This window comes from Macaca thibetana, chromosome 9 (assembly GCF_024542745.1).
Source record: "Macaca thibetana thibetana isolate TM-01 chromosome 9, ASM2454274v1, whole genome shotgun sequence".
Lineage (NCBI taxonomy): Eukaryota > Metazoa > Chordata > Mammalia > Primates > Cercopithecidae > Macaca > Macaca thibetana.
Window position 1 is genome coordinate 114,466,616 of NC_065586.1, and position 22,702 is coordinate 114,489,317.

The 22,702-nt window shown below is 39.9% G+C and overlaps 1 protein-coding gene and 1 long non-coding RNA gene across 2 annotated transcripts in view; both read right to left on the bottom strand.

Annotated features, from left to right (window-relative positions):
• The window catches only part of FAM204A (family with sequence similarity 204 member A), a 165,462-nt gene that overhangs the window by 70,697 nt on the left and 72,063 nt on the right, over positions 1-22,702 (bottom strand). The gene's annotated exons all lie outside the window — the stretch shown is intronic.
• Positions 11,982-21,423, bottom strand: LOC126962702 (uncharacterized). Its single transcript, XR_007728781.1, has 3 exons — positions 21,384-21,423; positions 18,680-18,832; positions 11,982-12,031 (listed from the first exon to the last, which is right to left on the bottom strand). It is a non-coding gene; the product is annotated as an uncharacterized LOC126962702 (long non-coding RNA).

Consider the following 22,702-nt stretch of genomic DNA (forward strand, 5'->3'; position numbering starts at 1 on the left):
GCACCCCATGGGCCTGAGTTTCTTTCCTCAGGGTTTCTGTTTGATGCTTTCTATCTTTCACAGGGGGGCTGGGGTCTTCTGACATCGTGCTTCTTAGACAGACATGCACATGAGCCACTTAGAGTCTTGTTAAAATGCAGACTCTTTTTTATTTTCTTTCTTTCTCTTTCTTTCTTTCTTTCTTTCTTTTTTCTTTTTTCTTTCTTTCTTTCGTCTTTCTGTCTTTCTGTCTTTCCTTCCTTCTCTCTCTCTCTCTTTCTTTTCTTTTCTTTTCATTTTTTTGAGACAGGGTCTTCTCTGTTACCTAGGCTGGAGTGCAATGGCATGATCATAGCTCACTGCAGCCTCAAACTCCTGGGCTCAAGCAATCATTCCACCTCAGCCCCCCAAGTAGTGAGACTACAGGCATGCACCACTGTGCCCAGCTAATTTTTTTGTAAGTTTGTAGAGAGAGTGTGACACTATATTGCCCAGGCTGGTCTTGAACTCCTGGGCTCAAGTGACCCTCCTGCCTCAGCCTCCCAAGTTTCTGGGATTACAGATGTGAGCCATCATGCCCAGCCAAAATGCGGATTCTAATTTAGTCAGTCTGAGATGGGGCCTAGGGGTCTGAATTTTTTATCAAGTTTCCAAGGGATGCTGGCATTGCTGGCCCAAGGACCACACTTTGAGTGGTGACACTCCCACTCCACTGAGTCAATTCAGGACTTTCTCTCCCCAAATCCGTTTTTTGTCTTTTGTTTTGTTTTGTTTTGTTTTGTTTCAGATGGAGTCTTGCTCTGTCGTGTGCAGGCTGGAGTGCAGTGGCACGATCTTGGCTCACTGCAAACTCTGCTTCTCGGTTCAAGGGATTCTTCTGCCTCAGTCTCCTGAGTAACTGGGACTACAGGTGCATGCCATCACACCCGGCTAATTTTTGTATTTTTCGTAGAGACGGGGTTTCACCATATTGGCCAGGCTGGTCTCGAACTCCTGACCTCATGATCCGCCCGCCTCAGCCTCCCAAAGTGCCGGGATTACAGGAGTGAGCCACCGCATCCAGCCCCCAAATCCTTTCTTTTCCTCCTCAGTCCCTGCTCTGAATTCTGGGAGCGCCGTTGGACAACACTTAGTACTAATCTTTGTACTTCTTAGCCTCTGTCTCCTGGGTATGAAGCTTAATGTTAAGCTGCATAAGTAAATGTTTCCTGGGTGTGAACTTTATCTTTGTAAGTAGATTCTAAGCTCTGCCACCTACCTTTACCTCCAGACAGCAGCAACAATGATGACACAGCACAGAAGGCCATGGTAATTATTGTTGAATTGAATTGAGTTGGATTGGATTGAACTGACCAGGCTTTCTAACACTATGTTGAGAATACATTTCTTCCCAAACCGGACTCAGTGACTGACATGGGAGACATTTTAGGCAGATTTGATGTGTTTAGATGTCTGCAGAAGTGATGCTCTTAGCAATTGAGTTCCAGCATTGGATCTCATGCCTTGTCTCCCTGGTCCCACCAACCTGTGCTCAAACATACAAGCCAAAACAAAAAAGGAAACACAACCAGCAACTGAGTCTATTTCTACTTCCCCAAAGAAATTTCCTCATGTCCCCATCCTTCCTAACCCATCTCTCTGACCCCAGCCAAGTGTCTTGCAACTTTCAGAAAAATGAAAGAAGTATCTCCTCCTCATGAAAAAAAAAAGAGAGAGAAACGTATTAATTTGGTAACTTAAACATGTAACAAAGCCCTACTTACTATCTTTTTCTCTGAATCAACTTCCAGCCAAGTGGGTTTAATGTATATGCCCCTCCTCCAACTTAAATAAAACCATGGTGATTTGTTGTTTCCTGCCATTATTTCGCGTCTTGTAATACCCCCATCTCTTTGCTGCCTATTCCATTGCTACACGTCCACGTGGCTCCAACGAAAATCCAACCTCTCACCACCAGTTTTTCCCCCCTGCTTCCCCAGCCTGAGGGAACTCCACTCTCCTTGGAAATTGCAGAGCTGTAATTTAGAGTATATTCAGCCATTAATTGTGCAGTATCCAGTGCTATATTTTTCTATGTTGTCTCAGCCTACTTTTTAAAGATTTTATTGCTAGCTAACTTTAGACATATTTATGCCTTATTAAAAGAGGGTAGATTAAAATTTGCTCAAGAAATCTATGACCTGTACTTGTGTCCCCTTTGGGTCTGGCGTTCATTCACCACTCAACAATTAATATTTGAGTACCCTAACAGTGGAGTGATTGATGAATAACCAAAATAAAGTGAATATATGTTCGTAATTGAATTTAAAACCTGATATTTCACAATCCAAGTACTTTCACATATAACATCTCGTTGTCCTTGTGACATCCTTCTGAAGCAGATGAGAAAAGGTAGTATGTCATGCAAAGCATTTAATTAGTAAATTCACTTTGACAGTGTTTCAAGCCAGTATGTGGGGGGGGAAAAGTTATTAAGTGGAATAATATAAAAGTTAATTGTGACATGTCAAACACACTCTTAGAGAAGATTCATAAAAATACCAAAGAAGAACAGTGCTCCAAAACCTAAACAACGGTGGATCGATTTATGGCTTATTTAACCAAATCAACAATCTGGAAAAGGTACCTCTTAAATTTGAACTGAAAGCTTGACAGAGAGTAAGACAGCCTGACCTCCATGGTTAATAAATTCCATAAGTAGAGAGCAAACATTAAAAATGCCCCGTAGCTCAATGTCTTCAGCCAAAAAGAACTAATCCAATTGAGTGAGACCAAAGAAAACGACTGGGGATGTATGGTTCCAGAATGTCTCTGAGGTATTCAAACCCAAGTCAATTTAAGGACTTGTAAGTTAATAACTAGGACTTTACACATAATCCTGTACTTTACAGGTAGCCAGTGAAGGTTTTATACAACCAGGGTAATGTGATTTTCATGCTTGGTGTCAGTCAAAATGTCAGTAACTGAGTTCCAGACCAAGAGAAGTTCCTCAATCAGTCCATTATAGAGTCCCCCAGAACAGCGGCAGGCGGGGGCAGCAGGGTCCCAGGAAGACAGGAGCCACAGACACACGTAGAGAGGAGAGAGCAATGGACAGCAGCCACGGAGAGGGCTGGTTCACAGGGGCTTTTAATGGTGGATCTGGTAAATAATTAAATAGGAAGCCTTAAAGATATGTCAGGATCAAAGATTAAGTACAAATTCATAATAGAAATCTTAGGAGCGAAGAGCCTTCAAAGCTGTAGTTCTGGGCAATTTACGGATTTGCAGTAATGGTGAGAACCCAGAAGCAATGAGAGTTCCTTCTTAACTTGATTCATCATCAGCTTTTAACAGTCAGGCTGAGAACATCCGGTTAGGTGGTTAGGGAGTGCATTTAAGTTTCAAAGGGGTGAGATGACTACTTTTTAACATACTACCTAATGTTAGATGGATATTTTAAATGCATTGTTTGGATTCCTTTTTTACAAACATTATTTAAGAGCTCTCTGTGTGTATGCATGTGTTTTAATTTCCCAGTGGAAATATTATAATGTCAGATGATAAAATCTTTCCAGATTTGATATTGACTTATGTTTAAAAAAATAAAATGGGAAAAGCAACCAGACGATTAACTGAGCACCTAATATGTTCCAATTACAAGACCAGGTACTTTATACACATTCTTTTATTCTTATTTTCATATTGCAAGGTTGGTGGGATTAGTTCCAAATATAAACTAGGAAATGAAAGCTCAGAGGAATATGTTGCTCTGGCTCCTGACCACTGAAAATTTGCAGACCAGCACCATCAGCATCACTTGGGATGGGGTTAAAACGCAGAATTTCAGGCCCTACCCTAGACTGACTGACCAGAATCTGCCTTATTCAGTAGCTGTAGCATTCTGGAAGGTCCCTTCTATATATCACTTAAGTATGTTCTCATAGAAAACCCGGGGTAGAGGCAGACCAGTGACCAATGACCAGCTACCGGTAACCAAGCTGACGGCTTGGCAGCCACCTTTGCCATGCAAATGAGCTTCAGCCCCTGGGGCTCCTCGCCGAGGAAATGCATATACAGAGGATCCCTGGGGAAGTACCTGTGGTGCAAAAGGAAGAAATGAGACATGTTTGGCCTGGCTCTGGCAGAGAGTGCCGGAGCCCATGGACTCTCAGGAAGAGTCATTCCACACAAATTTACTGAGCAACAATCATGTATGCCCAAAACAGAGGTGAAGGCAGTAGGTTCTGGAGCCAGACTGTATTTCAGATCTGCTGAGTGCTGGCTTTGGGCCTTGGGCAACTTGCTTAATCTCTTTATCCTTCTGTTTCCTTATTTGAAAACTGGGGGTACTGACGGAGTCAGGGTAAGGCATACAGAAAGAGCTCATTGGACACTTGCTTTCGTTATTTCCCATGTTGTGCTATGGGGACTATGTCCAGTGTGGAACAAGACTGCTCTAGCCCCTGCTTCAGGTTTTAGAGGAGGAGGCACACGTTACTAGGTATAGTTGTGACAGGTGCTATTTCAGAAGAACAGTGAACTATGGAAACAGGTAAGAGAGAAGCTAGACTTAGGAAGCAATTAGGGAATATTTCTTATGTAATTGACCTTTGCTTGTGATCTGAAGCTTGAATAGGGAGCGCCTTCCCAGGGGAAAGACCAGCATTAAACAATCGAATGAGGAACTGAACCCTGGAGGAGATGCAAGAGGGCCTGTAGGATGAGGACAGAGAGCGAGGGGGCTCCGGAGAGGGAGAGGAGTAGGCAGCCAGCAAACTCCTGGAAATGCTGGATACAGAATGACAAATATCCTCTTTGCTACATAGTAGAATCCTAAAAATGAGAAACCCTTAGTTGCTAGAATTGATGAAAGAACTGAGTAAAGCAGTGAGCTACACCCTGGCTGCCTTGTAGGAGTTATTGATCTCAGTAACCCCAAGGCTTAGCTAGGAGATGATGAAGCTCTGGGCTGTAGCAGGTAAGAAGTAGGAGCTGAACCCCCTTCCCGAAGCTGAGACATTCAAAGGGTGGATCAGAGAAACTCACTCAACAGCACAGGGACAGAATGAGGAAATAGTCTGCCTTCCTGGGTGGAGAGAAGGACAGAGGTCATTAGATTCATATTTCAAAAATACCATGCCAGCTGCAGGTTGGAGGAGGGAAAAAGTGGTATGGGCATATGAAGTAGGAAGCTCGACATTCAGGGGAGACTTTCTCATGGCTCTGACCAGGACAGGGGTGGTGCAGCCAGTTCACACAACTGATAGCATGATTGATTCCAGGTCCAAAATTGTCACAAGTGAATAATAGAGCTTAACAGGGAGCTTATAAAATGATGCAGAAACATGACATGGATCAATATCAAGGGTCAGGCTTCCAGAGACTGGAACGTAAAGGTCCATAGGATCCAAGTTGTGGGAGATTTTGGCATAGTCAGTGCAAGACAGGGAAACAATCGCTAATTCACTAGGGTTAGACAGGAGGGAAACGTCACACCCCGGAGGGTAATGGAAGATAACCACCTGCCACAGAGCTGCAGCGTAGCCCCGAGCAAGGTTGGGGATGGTCTTTGGGCTCATGGCTGGAGCTGAGACTTGGAAGAAAATTCTAGAGGTGGGGAAGGAGCAGTGTCACTGACTCAAAATTGTTTCAGTCTAGGAGATTGAGTATTATAGCATTTCATACACCCTGTACAGCTGAAAGAAATCAGACATGTAAAACCCATCCTGCTACTCAATGTGTGTGGCCTGTAGACCAGCAATACCAGCCTCAAAACGGGGCAGGTTAGGAATGCAGAATTTTGGCCCCACCCTGGGGCCTCCTGAGCAAGAATCTGTATTTTAATGTGGTCCCTAGGGATTCCTACATGAATGACAATTTACCATGTGTGGCCATAAAAGATCATGTTACTCGCGCCATCTGTGACTGAGGGCATAGGATGTGTGACCCAGGATAAAAGATACTCCTTAATGGAGTATGTGAAGACAGTTTTGAAATACTTCTGACTCATGTCAGGCACACCAAAAATTGGAGAGATTTGGCCATATCTAGGCAAACGTAACCCGAAATATTGGAACCCTCCTACAAGTCAGACTGGGTAAGCACAATGACAGGACAAAATCAATTTTTAAAAAAGTGAGGTGGAGTGAGATGGAAAGAGAGATGCAACCTTGAGAAGTAGTTCAGATTGTAATTTCTAATTTCTTTCTACTCCCTTCAAATTAAATGAGTAGCCAGTTCACATCAGCCTCAAACTTACCACACAACTTTAAAACACTTACAGGCGTAATTATTTTAGATTCAAATTCACAGCTCTAGCAACTTTGCACTGAAGCTACATTTTTTTCAATAATACATTAAAATCCTCCTATATTACTCCAATGTGAAGTTCCTTTTTCCCTAATGCAGTTAGAATGATTCTATAACATTGCTAAAGTCAACTTCAGTGGTATTACTATTCATTCATTCAGCAAATTCAGTTGAGCGCCTACCATGTGCCTGTGCTAGACACTGGAGATGCCAACAGTGAATATGACTGTTCACTTAATGTGGTCACTGCTCTCAAGATGCTTGGAGTCTATGAGATTAAATAAAATCATTACAGTTCTAGCTACTTTCCTAAGTGTTATTAACATTTAAACTGATTTCATTATTCTAATGCTTTGTGGTAGCCCAAGAAACCTTTATATTTGCATGTCTGTTGTTTTACTATATACCTACATGACGTATGCTTCAGAAACCTCTTCTGTGCTATATTTTCAGCAATAGCTTCTTTTAGCTTCAATATATTCCTTTCCTGTAATGAAAAAGTCCTGAACTTCCTAAGGGATGGCAATTAAACACATAAGGATGTAAAATTCTCATTGAATTAATAGATCTGCTTTGGGTTTTTAATATTTTTTTTTTTTTTGGCTCGTTAGAATACATAAATCTGGCAATTTCTCTAAAACTCTATCGTTTCGGTCTCTTGGGGGAAAATGTGAGAACCGAGGAGTATAGCGTAAGTGTCAGAGTCTTTGTGTCTCTAGATAGCTCTGCCGGTTCTCCATGGGCTGTGGAAGATAATTTGTCAGCTTAACTTCAGCTGCAGCCATTATGGAAGAAGACTATGACTTCTCTCCTAGCAGTAGAGGTGCAGAAATAGCATCCAAAGCCAGAGAATGTAGGCAGGTGGGAATTTAATCCTATCCTGACCTTACATTTCTTCCTTCTCTATTAGTAATCACATGTCCTGATGGGTGCCTGTGTCTTTAGCTATATTTAGATTATAGTCTATATGCAAAGAGACCAACAAAACCTGGGTTCTTCGGCAAAAGGTAGGTAGCATTTTGAACTTTGTGCTTGAAGAGATAAGACAATAAAATTAGGTGAGGATATCCATTATCATTGATTTAATTTGGATAAAAATAGAAAAATACATCCTTTGTGTCTTACCTTTGTCTTCTCCCCTTCCTCTGTCCCCATTGATTATGCATTAACTTAATCATTGTCTCCATAGAAGGGAGACAGTCTGTAGAGGGGTTTGTATTCTCAGACATCTAGTGCCCAAGAGCCAATTATACTAAGCTCAGTTTTGTTGGTGACACTAATATTCATCTGGTTGGGAGATGAGAACACAATCCTGGGTACGTTAGGATAATGAGAAGGCTTCTTCAAATACCTCATTACTGCCAGCAGCAGCACAGTGCTCTTGTCTTCTCAGGGTAGACTTTTTCTGTCCTTCACTATCTTTTTCCAGCTATCACTACGCACTGTCATTACTTTCCTTGAACTATACTTGTATTCATCCCCTTCCTCTCCGTGCACACAACTACATCTCCAGTCTAGACTCTAGTTTTCTCTTCCCTGCATTATTGTACTAGCTGATCTTTGGGGTCCACTCTGTCTCCACACCCATCTATCCCACCAGGATGATCTTAGGTAAAGGTCACTTTTGTTCTGTTACTTCTTGGCTTCAACATTCTAGATGAAAGATAGTTCTGTACTATTCAACTTAGGTCTTATGTGTCTAAGAAATATAGACCATAGAATCAGAAGGACCTGGGTTTGAATCCCATTTCCACCAGTTACTTATTTGCAAGTTCTCTCATCTCCCTAATCTTTACGATTTTATTTATCTGTTTTGTTGCTGCAAAATATAGATAACATAAAAAATTTGCTGTTTTAATTATTTAAAGTGTGTAATGCAGGGACTTTATTTACATTCACAATGTTGTGCAGCCATCACACGTGTGTGTGTGTGTGTGTGTGTGTGTGTGTGTGTGTGTGTGTGTGTGAAAGAGAGAGAGAATATGATCTATCATGCAATTTAGCAATGGGTTGGCCCCAAAATTAGTTGAATAAAAATTTATAATAGATAATTTACTGTTTTTCTCTCTCTTTAGGCAATTCTTACATACAAACTTTTTACAAATGTTTTATTTTGGTAAGATATATATAACATAAAATTTGCCATTTAAACAATTTTTAAGCATACATTCAGTAGTATTAATTACGTACACAGTGTTGTGCAACCATCACCATTATCTTTTTCCAGAACTTTTCATCACCCCAAACAGAAACTCTGTATCCATTAAGCAATAACTCCCCATCTCCCGCCCCCACCCTCAGCCCCTGATAACCTCTAATCCACATTCTTTCTCTACGAATTTACCTAATTCTAGACATTTCATTTGAGTTGAATCATACAACATTTGTCCTTTTGTGTCTAGCTTATTTCACTTGGCATAATGGTTTCAAGATTCATCCATGTTCAACCTTGTGTCAGAACTTTATTCATTTTGATGGCTGAATAATATTCTGTTGTATGTATATACCACCTTTTGCTTATTCATTTCTTGAAGGACACTTGAGTTGTTCCATCTTTTGACTATCGTGAATAATGCTGCAATGAATACTGGTATATGAGCATCTACTAAATCCTTTTTTTTTTTTTTTTTTTTTTTTTAGCAGAGTCTCATTCTGTCAGCCAGCCTGGAGTGCAGTGGCATGATCTCCACTCAGCTGTGACCTCCCGGGCTCAAGGAATCCTCTCACCTCAGCCTCCAGAGTAGCTGGGACTGTACGTGTGTCCCACTATGCCCAGCTAATTTTTAAATTTATTTTTTAGAGACAGGATTTCACTCCTGAACTCAAGCGATATGTCTGCTTCAGCCTCCTAAAGCACTGGGATTATAGGCATGAGCCACCAGGCCCGCCCAGAATCGTTGTTTTCAATTCTCTTGTGTATATACCTACAAGTAGAACTATTGGGTCATATGGTGCTAGGGACCGAATTGTGCCACCCCAAAATCCATATGTTGAAGCCCTAACACCCAATGTGATGGTATTTGGAGATGAAGCCTTTAGGAGGTAATTAGGTTTAATAAGTTTGTGAGGGTGGGGCCCTAATAGTGGGATTAGTACCCTTATAGGAAGAGGAAGATACACCAGAGCTCTCTCTCCACCATGTGAGGACACAGGGGGAAGGTGGCCATCTGCAAGCCAAGCAGAGAGCTCCTACTGGGAATTGAATCAACTGGCACCTTGATCTTGGACTTCCCAGCCTCCAGAACTGTGAGAAATAAATTTATCTTGTTTAAGCTACCCAGTCTGTGGTATTCTGCATGGCAGTCCAAGAAGACAAATACATATGGTAACTCTTTGTTCTGAGGAACCACCAAGTTATTTTCCACAGCAGCTACACTTCGGCATTTTACATTTCCTCAAGCAATGCACAAGGAAGGGTTCCAATTTCTCTACATCCTGCAATCCTTGTCATTTTGTGTTTTTGTTTTGCTTAGTGATTCTAGTTGAGGTGTATTGATATATTGTGGTTTTGATTTGCATTTCTCTAATGACTAATAATGTTGAACATCTTTTCATGTGCTTATTGGTCGTTTGTATATCCTTTTTGGGAAAATGCCCATTTTTTTAACTGGGTTGTGATGCTGCTGCATTTTAGGAGTTATTCCTATATTCTGGATATTAAATCTTTGTCACCTATATGTTTGACAAATAATTCCCATTCTGTAGGTTGTTGTTTCTCTTTCTTGATGGTGTACTTTGATGAATGAAAGTTTTAAATTTAAGTACAACATGTTATTTTTCCTGTTTTGTTTGTGTTTTTAGGTCATATCTAAGAATATATTCTGAAATTTAAGGTTGAGAAGATTTACTCCTATGTTTTCTTCTAAGACTTTCATGGCTTTGGTTTTAATATTTAGGTCACTGATCCATTTCGAATTAACTTTTGTGTATGGTATGAGGTAGGTGCCCAACTTCATTCTTTTACATGTAGGAATCCAGCTGTCCCAAGACCATTTGTTGAAGAAACTGTTCTTTTCCCATTGAATGAAGTTGAAATCCTTATCAAAAGTCAGTGGACCACAGATGTTTGTGTTTGTTTCTGGACTCTTAATTCTATCCCATTAATTTATCCTATGCCATTACCAAACTGTTTTGATTAATGTACCCTTGTAGTACATTTTGAAATCAAGAGGTGTGATACCTCCAACTCTGTTTTTTTTTTTTTTCAAGATTGTTCTGGTTATTTGGTGCTTTTTGTAATTCTATATGAATTTGAGAGTTTGCAAAACCAAAAAGAGGCTCTTGGGAATTTGATAGAGATTACGTTGAATCTGTAGATCACTTTAGAAAGCATTGCCATCTTAATAGTATTGTCTTCAAACTCATGAACACTGGATGTGCTTTCGTTTATTTAGATCTTTTGACTTTTATCAGTCATATTTCATAGTTTCTATTGTACAAGTCATTCATCTCCTTGGTTAAATTTATTCCTAAGTATTTTAATCTTTTAGATGCTATTGTAAACAGAATGGCTTTTTTCATTTCCTTTTCAGATTGTTTATTGCTGGTGTATAGTAACATAGGTGAGTTTTGTATGTTTGTCCTGTGCTCTGCAACTTTGTTGAATTGTTTGTTAGCTTTAGTTTTCATGTGGATTCTTTGAGATTTTCCTTATATAGGATCATGTTTTCTGTGAATAGAGGTAGTTTTACTTCTTCCTTTCCAATGTGGATGCCTTTTATTTCTTTTTCCTCTCTAATTATTCTGGCTATAATTTCCAGTACAATGTTGACTAGCAGTGGTAAAAGTAAACACTCTTGTCTTGTTTCTGATGAAAATTTACTTTTAAAATACACATTAAATAGAAAAATTGTTTAGAGCAGTTTTACTAAAGATAATAGTCATTGAATTCAAAAGTATCTTTTAAATTAACTTCTCATCTATTTGAAGATGAATTTGCCCATTCGGAAAGGACAACATTAAGATGAATTATCACTAGGTGAACGTGCCCATGTCATCACAACCAGCTAAAAAAAATTAACATCCCCAGCTCCCTAGAAACCCCCTTGGGTCCCTCCCAATCATTACCTTCTTCCTTCTCCCCAAATGGAATCATCATCCTGACTTTTAAAATCATCAATTACTTTTGTTATTTTTTCAGCTTTGTGTAAATGAGATCTTACAACATGCACTCCTCTTGGCTCTTCTTTGGTTTCTTTTGCCCAACTTTTCCTATCTTTAACATCTTACGTTCGCATGGTTCATTTGTTACAGCTAATGAACCATCATGGATATGTTATTATTAACTGAAGTCCATACTTTATTTCTATTTCTTTAGTTGCTTTTTTTTTTTTTTTTTTTTTTTTGAGACAGAGTCTTGCTCTGTCTCCCAGGCTGGAGTGCAGTGGCACCATCTCGGCTCACTGTAACCTCCGCCTCCTGGATTCATGCCATTCTTCTGCCTCAGCCGCCTGAGTAACTGGGACTACAGGCACCCGCCACCACACCTGGCTAATTTTTTGTATTTTTTAGTAGAGATGGGGTTTCACCGTGTTAGCCAGGTTGGTCTCGCTCTCTTGACCTCATGATCCACCCGCCCCGGCCTCCCAAAGTGCTGGGATTACAGGCATGAGCCACCATACCTGGCCCTGTTTTCTTAGTTTTTACCTTAATGTGCTTTTTCTTTTCCAGGATCTCATCCAGGATACCTTATTACAATTAGTCGTCTTATCTCCTTAGGGTCCTCTTGGCTGTTTCTCAGATTCTTCTTGCTTTTGATGACCTTGACAGTTTTGAGAAATACTGGTCAGGTATTTGTGGCATGTTCCTCAACTAGGATTTATTTGATATTTTACCACATGATTAGACTGGGAATATGGACATTTGAAAGAAAAACCCACAGAGGTAAAGTGCTGTTCTCATCATATTAAGGGCACATGCTATCAACAGAACTTAGTACTGTACATGGTAACTTGGGTCACCCAACTGAGGTCATGGTTGTCAGGTTTCATCCCTGTAAAGTTCATCTTTTTTTCCCATTTTCATGCTGTGCTCATTGGCGGGAAGTCACTAGGCACAACCCATACTTAAGGAATGAGAAATTATGCTCCACCATCTTGAGGGGAGAGTATCTACAGAAATTATTTGGAATTCTATTGCATGTGAGATTTCTCCCCGACTTATTTATTTACATAGTCATTTACATCAGTATAGATATTTATTTATACTGTGGGTTATAATTCCACTAATTTATTTGTTTTGTTGCTTAAATTATTTCAGCTTTGCAGAATTTTTTTCAGTTTATTCCTGTGTCTCTTTGACATATCACTCTTACTGTGAGGTTTTCTTTTTTCTAATTACTTCCTTACTGGCATGGACTGAATGCCTGTGTCCCCCACAAACTCACATGCTGAAACCCTAACTCCAATGTGATGGTATTTGGAGATAGGACCTTTAGGAAGTAATTAGGTCACAAAGATAGAGCCCTCATGATGGAATTAGTGCCCTAATAAGAATTGCTTCCCCCTTCTCTCCCATGTGAGGACATAATGAGAAGACATCTCTACAAGCCAGGAAGAACACATTCGCCAGAACCCTACCATGCCAACATTCTGATCTTGGACTTCCCAGACTCTAGAACTGTGAAAAAAAAATTATCTACTGTTTAAGCCACACAGCTTATGGTATTTTTGTTATAGCAGCCTGAACTCACTAAGACACTTACTTTTGGGCACTACAAGATGCTCCAGAGTCACCTCGTCTGTTTCTTGCCCCAGTTCTAAAATTTGCCTTTCCTCTAAGGAGACCTGGTTCCTTTTGTTAGAGAATGGTATTGGAAACCAAGATCTAGGCGCTTGGTGAGCTCACTGCTACTGAGGTGTCATTGCTTCTAGAACCTCTCAGTTGCTGGAAAAAATGAAATATGTTTGTACACTAACACATGTGTGTGTATGTGTTGTGTATGTATAAATATTTCTGTGTAGCTATTTACCTCACAATGACCTGCAGATGTCAAGTTAGCCTGACTGCTGGTTTGAGTAGCATGATGGAGGTGGAAGCCAGGTTGTAGAGTACTGAAGTGGCACTTGGTAGACGCAGAAAACATAGATTATTTCTGTCCTGATAAGTTTAGTGCTGAAGGAAAAGTTGCAAGTGGGAATTATAGTGTGAAGAGACAGTATAGCCCAGAAAATGGTTTTTAAGATCAGTAAAACTAGTTCAATTGGTGGGTAAAAAGAACAATTGGGTAAACAGTAAAAAATTGGGTAAACAGTAAAACTAGTTCAATTGGTGGGAAAAAGAACAAGCTGAACTGGAGAATGAAGGAAGATCAGCCAGTAATTGGGTGGGTTTGGGAAGGGCAAGGACTCACCCCATTAGGGAAAAGAGCCCTGAAGGGGGCAGTTGGCTCATTTGTAATAGCCCCTTTCCTCCCTAAAGCTCATGAGGAGGTAAATTGTGTCCCCATTTTACAGATGAGAACGTTGAGATGAAAACCTCAACGTTTACCTCAAAAGTGAGGTAAACTTGTGTTAAGCCCTCACTGCCGGTAAGCATCAGAGTTAGGATTCAACTGGTGCCCACCCTCTGCTGGTCCTCACCCCTCGAAGGCCTGTTAGCCTTTGCAACGTCCAAATGCAAATACATCCAAAAGGTCAAATGACTCCTCTGCATTCCTGTATACCAAGAGTCGGTGGTTTCCTCTAGGAAAAAGCCAGAGGGAATACTTTTTCTGCAGACCCCAGAGGAAGAACCAGACCCCATACCCAAGCAATAAATCCAAGGGGCCTTTTCTTGCTTGTGGCGCTGACTCTTTGGCAAGCTCCTTGCAGTGTGACCTAACCTTCCACCCTTCCCTGGCTCCGCTTAGGAGCTCTCACTAAGGCATCTGTTGAGGACAGCCCCCGAATGAGTTTCAGATTTGGCAGTTAAGTTCTTGGATGTCATGCTCTCATTCCTGACTCTATCCACAAGGGAAGTGAGCAACAGTCCTCTCCAGCTTAAAATGTGAGATGAAAATAATAGTCTGTTGGGCAGAGCCTGTGAGAGGCTATAGAAATACTTCCCCACTCCCTCTATTATAAACAAGTAAATATCCACTGGCATTCTGTACATTGACAGCACGTCCATATGCAGAAAATACATATGACGGAGAGAAGATTTTAATTCTGAGGCCCAGAGCCCATTGTAAAATGCATACATACAAATTTTCTTTCAACCATTTTTCTCTCTACTTGCTGGGAACTATTTACAACTGTGAAATGTGAGAGTTATTAGGTATGAATTTTAGAATTCTTCATTTCACACATGAGGAAACGGAGGTAGACAACTGCCTTGCTATATTGTGTATACATCATGTAAAGATTTAATAAACATCCTATTTATGTAAAATAGAAAACCTTATTGTGGCTTAGAAGAATTACTTAGTCTTTTAAACATTAGCTTTTAATAAAACTTTATTACAAAACCTTTGGATTAAATGGGATCTAGAGCAATCTGCAGATATTTCTAGGCTGTTAGGCAAGGAAACAAGGATATTTTTATCCTTTCCCTGTATCTATGTTTAATTATTGATTTTAAATCACAAAGGATGGAAAATGGAAGCTTTGTGATGCACTCAGGTCATTCTAAGAAAAGATTACACATAGAATTCCAAACTTTCGAAGCAGATACATTAAGGAATTATTCTGTACAGTACAAGTAAATTATCTGCCTTATAAAATTAATCATTTTATCTAGCATATGTAAAAACTATTAACATCAAAAAAACCTATGTAGGCTACATGACTAAATTTAGAAGGGAGGTACACTAGCGCCTGGTTATAAATGTAAACATTAAGAAATGTATTAATCCTAATATGATACAGGGTCTTATCTTCTAATTTATTTGTTTTCTTAAAGTTCAATTATTATTTTTTTAAATCCTTGAAGTTTGTAATCATACCTGTAATCCTGTTTGGTCTTAGAAAAGAAAGACATAAAACTACTGTTTCAACAAAGTATATTCCTGAGCTGCAAACTAAGCTGAAATCCATATTTTACTGTCAACAGAGTTAAGGAGATGCATGATCTTTACGGCATAGGAACTCTTTCTTCATATCCTTGTCATCAAACTGTCATGAAAACTATTTCATGCCATTGTGGGTCAAGATAATTATTATATGTTTTTTCTGAACTTGGAAGAACTAATCATATTATAGACCTATCAAATTGCACATATATTATGAGGAGCATTTCTCAAATGTTTCGTACTTAAAAGAAACTTCTAGAAGTCCAGAGGTTGTTTACAGAAGTTCAGTACTCTGCTAGACCTCTCATTTCCCTATCCTCCCTCATCAGAGCCTGCAAAGGGAGCCCTACTCTCCTAAAATTATGAATAAACAAGTGATGGGCAACAGACTGATCCCAGATGAGAGCACTTCCTTCAGGCTCTCGTGTTAAGATGATAAATGGGTGGACCACTTGGCCTTAAACAAATGACAGAGATATATTACAACTGATTTTGGGGTATTTTCAGTTTTGTTGTATGTGTCCACTCTTGACCCTCTAGATACATGAATAAAAGAAAATTTATATTATCTCTGACGTTTCAAGACAAAGGCTCCGAGGAAGCTTCCTCTATTGGACTTCCTGCTTTCAGCAGTAGTAAAACAGGGTGTGGTTTTATTAAAATGACAAAAGCCTGCGTGGCACAACTTTCTGTACTCCTTTGTATTATAAACAATAGACAAAACGAGATTCCAATTCAGCCACTTGTCTTTGCCAGTGATTATTTCCCATGCCTTCTTAGCAGACTCCAGGTATTCCTATTTTTGTTTTTGTTGTTACTCGATTGCATGGACATGTTTGGAGCAGGAAAGGGGATATTTTAAATACATTTAACCATGTCTTGAGTTTGGGGTCAGAAATGTACTGCAACTCCCACACCAGTCTGCAAACATCTGGTGTCCCAGATGGGAGCAATAACAACTCTGCTCTTATTTTCATAACTGCATTGCAGAAGATGTTCACTGGTTTCCTCCTCGGTGAGTTTAATTCACACCAATATTTTAAGGAAGATTAGAAAAAGAGAAAAAAAAAGGAATGAAAGAAAACATTTCTGACAGCACAGAGAGTCAGGTTTTCATGCTCCCATTGTACAAAAGATTCTAAGATAATTATAACATATAACAGATCTCTTTGGCTTATTTTGTGAATCAAATCAGCTATATATTATTTTCTATGCCAAAGTTTTATATGCACCACAAAAATGCAATATTTTTAGCCCAGATTCAGGTATTATGTTTTTCTTCTAAAATGATTTTCACCAGTAAAATGGCTTTGTTTTTGTTGTTGTTGTTGTTGTTTTGTAAAACCAGCTGAAAATCAAGCCACATAGTAGAGTTGCTTTCATTCAGCCTCACTGGAAATATTGACATTAAAAGGTGCCCTGTTCATTGCATCACTGACGCTTTTCAACAGCTACACTAAGGAGGAATAGCGTTATCTTATTTCTTGCTTCTTCCCTGAGATAATTTTCAACGGTATTGTCCAGATTTGCTGTAGTCGTTTTGCTGCCAAGAGGTTGTAAACAAATCAGGGACCCACAAGGAGACTGGCAGCTCCTGGCTGAAAGGAGTCTTCAAGGGGCAGACCACAGAATCACAGATCCAAAGCTGGACAAGGCCTGGAGTCACCAGTACAGTCTTATTCATTTGCAGAGGATAAACAAGGGGCAGAGTCATGTCTGAACTCAGGACTAGCAGCCTAGCATTCCTGAAGAGTAGACCACTAAATGCAAGGGCTGCGAGAACTGGGGTGTTTGTCCCTTTGGTTGACCGATGGGTCCTAAGCAGTGCTTAGGAAGAGTGCTTGGCACATTGTGGGCACTCAATAAATATTTATTGAATGGATGAATATAACACCCAGCTTCTCAATCAAGACCACAAACCGCTGGACGTCAGACTTGACTTTCTTGTGTAACCCTACGTGACCGGCATTGGCAGCATGAGTGAGTGAGAGGAGTACCCAGATTCAATTCATCACTCAGCCACTCACTTATGTGACCTCAGCCAAGTAATCTGGGACTGTATTTCAAAGAGCAAATGACTCACAGCCTTAGCTTTCTCATTTGTAAGCTGAAGTAATACTGGACCTACCTATTTCGTAAGAGTGGATGCATATCAAATTAGACAGCACATAACAAACTCTACAGTGCTCTAAGCATATTATTACTATTGGCAAATGGACTCTGAGACGTAGTCATTTTATTAACAGAGGCGTTGGCTGCAGCTAAGCTTGCGCAGGGACTCTCCAATGTGATGAAAGTCTTGACCAAGGTACGTGCTAGGTCAAGCCCACGATGTGGGCTGCTGGTGAGCTGGAACCACCTCCAGCAGAAGACAGTCAGTGAACGCAACCCATGATGAGTGCAAGACTGGGTGGAGGGGGTGACGGGAGCAGTCACAATGAGGGTAGGACTAGGCAGAGGTTCAAGTTAATTATCCCAAATATAAGATGTAGAGCACTTTGGGAGGCCGAGGCGGGCAGATTACCTGAGGCCAGGAATTTGAGACCAGCCTGATCAACATGGAGAAACCCCATCTCTACTAAAAATACAAAAATTAGCCAGGCATGGTGGCACATGCCTGTAATCCCAGCTACTCAGGAGGCTGAGGCAGGAGAATCGCTTGGACTTGGGAGGCGGAGGTTGCATTGAGCCAAGATGGCGCCATTGCACTCCAGCCTGGGCAACAAGAGCAAAACTCTGTCTCGAAAAAAAAAGAAAAAAGAAAAAAAATGTAGAGGATACAACTACAATAAGGAGTCCAGGAGGTAGGCTAAAATGCAGTGTTGAGAATTCTGGGTGGATGTAGTTGTCAATATCCAGAGACATTTAGATCATTGGTAGACAAATCTATTCTCAGGACTAGGTAAAGGCATCTGGAAACCAGGGCTAACTATAAGAGAAGGGAGCTGGCAGATTCTAGGAGAGAGGAATGGAATTTGGGCTCTTTTAGGTGCCGGGGGTACACTGGGTAGCAGAAGCTGAGACTGAAGGGCCAGAGGGACAGATTTGTCTTGCACTGGGGTAGAGCAAGGAGTTCAGGACTCATGTGATGCCCAGGGCTTTGTCCATTCCAGTGCCTAGACATTAGAGGTTGGGTTTCAAACCTCACTGAATCCTGGGAGGGTTTCCTAATGCACCTGCAGACCTAGGCAGGGCTAAGCCCACAGAGGTTCAGGTGGAAATGTCTGGGTTCCCTGATGTTTAGAACTGGTGCTGACAGCAAGAAAGCAATTTAAAAAAAAAAAAAAAAAAAAAAACTTCAAAGGATGTTGTCTTTGCTATGGGGTGACGGGAAACAACAGTTGTGGACAAACTGTAGATGCTACTTTGTGACGTCTTAAAGCATGGTATTATAAAGCAAAATCCTGAATGCATGCTCACCAGTTTTCAAGTGTTTATTCTTTTCTTCTTCTTCTTCTTCTTCTTTGTTATTATACTTTAAGTTCTAGGGTACACGTGCACAACGTGCATGTTTGTTACATATGTATACATGTGCCATGTTGGTGTGCTGTACCCGTTAACTCGTCATTTATTCTGAAGGAAAAACATCAGGAAGTCAGCACCATCACTGATGCAGCAGACCAAAGAGCAATGTTTGTAGACATTGTTTACTGAGCCCTGTAACTGGAAGTCATTCCACCTTGTTCATTGGCCATCCAGTTGGCAGGCATTAAGGGAGGCCAGGTTCGTGGCTATTACCCAAAACCTCCTCATCATTCTCACCCATTCCAGCTCTACCAGGATTCTGATAGGTGCCCTCCAAGAACCATGGGCATCTTGGCCTCTGGCTCCATCCACTCTTCGACATCTAGCGGGGTAGCGCTTTGCTTAAGCTCTGACCCTGCCGTCACACACAGCCCCCATCGGCCTGACCAGCACCCAGATGGGCTCACTCCAGTCACCCCAAAGGTGCAACATTGCAAACAACTTGCCTCAGCCTCTCTACTGGGGTTCCTCCAGCCACTTCCATGAGAGACCTTGGACAGGAACCCAAAGCTTTTTACAGGTACTGCCCATCAGATGTGGAAGAAAACAGCAAGGTGAAAGGAGCCCGTGACCCAGGAACAGCCCACCAGGTCTGGAAGGTGCCTTACGGAGAGTGTTCATTTCTTTTAAGGACCATTCCTTTGAACTATGCAAATAATTCATTGAAAGTCGAGAAATTTAAAATTCCTAATAGAAATACACACACACATTAGTATCTAGGATACTAATGTGCCTTTTTTGAGTTTTTTTATGTTACCTCTGGTTAAGAACTATTTCTAAGTTTCCTGAAGGCTGGGCTGGTAGATTTCACAAAATGGGGGCAAGACATGGAGGGTGAAGAGAGAAAGACAATAAATAAGTACAGGACACCCACTTAAATTTGAATCTCAGACCATGCCACGCTCATTATTTTTTACTCCACAATGCTTAAAAACCAGATCTGTATGTGGCAGTTTTCCCCAAAGTTATTTGTTAAACTGAATTGGACATCATTTCAACATATTTGCCTGTTTATTAATGTAGCATAGACATAGCACTAACTAGATGCTAAGCACTCTTCTAAGTGCTTTATGAAATTATTTATTACAAATTTATTACAACTTATTTAATAGGCAACTGAATCGTGAATATAGAAAATCACAGATAATAGTTTCTCTCTCTTTAGAATTTTAGATCTCTGTAGTATCTTTCTTCGTAGGATGAACACAATTTGAATTTGCTTGCTATCAGAGTAAAGTTTTGTATATGTAATTTTTCTTTGATTATGAAAGTAGTGCATGTTCAAGTAAAAAATTAGGAAAATACAGAAAAGTACAAAGGAGATAATGAAATCACTATTCACAGAGATAATCTATATTAGAATTTTTCATTAGGCATACATTTTGAATAGCTATGAAATAACTAGCTGCAATTTCTGCTCATCTATCCAAATAACATTCCAGACCCATTCTCCATCCTATCATCCTATTTTATTGCAGTCATTACAATTATCACTATCTGGAATTACCTCATTTCAGAGAGAGAAAACTAAATATTTTTCATTTGTGCTATCTCCTGCTACTAGAATCAAACCCCACTTTATGTCCCCAGTTCCAAGTACATGGTCGATGCTCAATGTACGTTTCTTAAATGAATGAACATTCTGCATCTGTTGTGCATCAGGTCATTGTGATCAGTTCAGTGTGATAACATCACATTGTGCCTCTGGTAGGCACATCTGAAATCATTCTCCTCAAGATTTCTTAGGCTCATCATTGAGAAAAGTTCGAATTTTGGCTAAAATTTAGAGTTCACCGTATCTGAAAAAATTCTATACACTCTGAAGTAGTCATAATAATGTTGCAAAAATGCTTTCAAAATGCCAGTGAGGTCTTGTTCATTTTGGAATTTTATGGATTAATCCTTTCCTTCCTGAGACTTTCAGGGGCAGAAACTTGACAATACAAATTTTAAGTGAGAACATATTTAACAAGGTCAACAGAAAATGTCATCTTCCTGTGTTCTATGAAGCCAAAGCTTTGCTATTTCCCTAAAAGTTTATTTGACAGAATCGCATTGTTAGATATGAAAAATTCAATACACCAAAGGAATTCAGAACATTAAGGGAAAATCTAAATACGGGCATTCGTTTAACAATAATTGGTGTCTGAAAAGATGCCTTATCATGGCCCTAGGACACACTGGGAAGCAAAGAAGAGGATCTGATTTACTTACGGATCTTTCCATCATTAAAGGAAATTAAATTTGATCATATGTATTATCACAACATTTCCATGAAGAAGATGATAAAGATGCTATCATTGTTCCCATACTGCAGGGTTGTAAACTAACAAGTACTTATTAACCATTCATTGCTTGTCCAGTTCTGTGTTAAGTAAAATGTGACTAAGAAAAAGTTTGCTTTAAAGCAGTTTCAGATATAAAGCAATCAGAAAAAGAGCAAATCTGAGTGGCACTCATTATATTACACAAGTTTCAGGGTAAGAGAAGTAGGCCTGGCAACATGGAGAAGTAGCATTTCCAGAGATGAGAGGGAAGCAGAGAAGGGAGCTGTCGCAGGGACAACTATGACAACACCTTGCATGGATCGAGAGCTCACCATCTGCCAAGTATTATCCCAAGTGCTTTGCACAAACTCATGCAGTCCTCACAAGAAATCACTGAAGTTGATCCTTTTCTGATCCCCACAGATGAGGAAACTGCAGAATAAAAAAATAAAATAAAATAAGTTGAGCTGGGCGCAGTGGCTCATGCCTGTAATCCCAGCCCTTTGGGAGACCAAGGTGGATGGATCCCTTGAGCACAGGAGTTCAAGACCAGTTTAGACAACATGGCAAAACCCCATCTCTACACAAAATACAAAAAAATTAGCCCTGCGTGATGCAATGTGCCTGTAGTCTTAGCGACTTGGGAGGATCGCTCGACCCCAGGAGGTTGAGGCTGCATGAGCCGTGATGGTGCCACTGCACTCCAGCCTGGGTGATGAAGTTAAGATAATAATATCCCAGTTATGCAGAACTTTGAGTCCTAGTTTGGGTTCAGTCTTATAAGCCAGCAGCTCTTAAAGTCTTTGGGTTCAGGACCCTTCACGCTCCTAGCGATTATTTAGAACCCCAAAGAACTTTTGTTTACATGGGTTTTACCTATCGGTGTTTACTATATAGAAGTTAAAACCAAAACAAATTTTAAACATCAACATTTTTAATAGTAAAATATTAAATGACAGTGATAAACCCATTACATGATAAAAATACCGCTTTCATGAAGTATAACTGTATTTTCCAAACAAACAAAAATTCTAAGAATGTTATCTGCAGATTTCTTTCATGTCTAGCTTAATAGAAGGCAGCTAGATTCTCATATCTTCTGCGTTTAGTATGTTTAGTATGGCTGAAGCATATGAAGAAAGTTTCCTCTAACACAGATATATAGTCAGAAAAAAGGAGTATTTTCATAGTCTTTTCAGGTAATCATGGATCATCTTCTTATGCATACGACACCAAAACTTGAAAATTTCTAGTGTCTTTTTTCTTTTTTGTTAACATATTATTTATACATGAAAAAATCTACCAGTTTTACATGTACAGTGTGATGAAATTTAGTACTGGTCTCAAAGTATGAAACCATTTTCTCATCCTCAAAAATACGTTCATGCCACTTAGCACTCACTGTCCTCCCCTCACCACTAGTTCCAGGCTATCAGTGATCTGCTTTCTGTCACTATAGTTTTATCTTTTCTAGAATTTCATGTAAATGGGATCAGTCTTAGTCTTTATGTTTGTCTTCCTTCATTTCCCATGATTATTTTGAGGTTTATCCATGTTGCATATATTAATATTTGTTCTTTTTTATACCTAAGTAGTATTCTATTGTATGGATATACCACAATTTCTTTATTGTATTCACCAACTGTTAGAT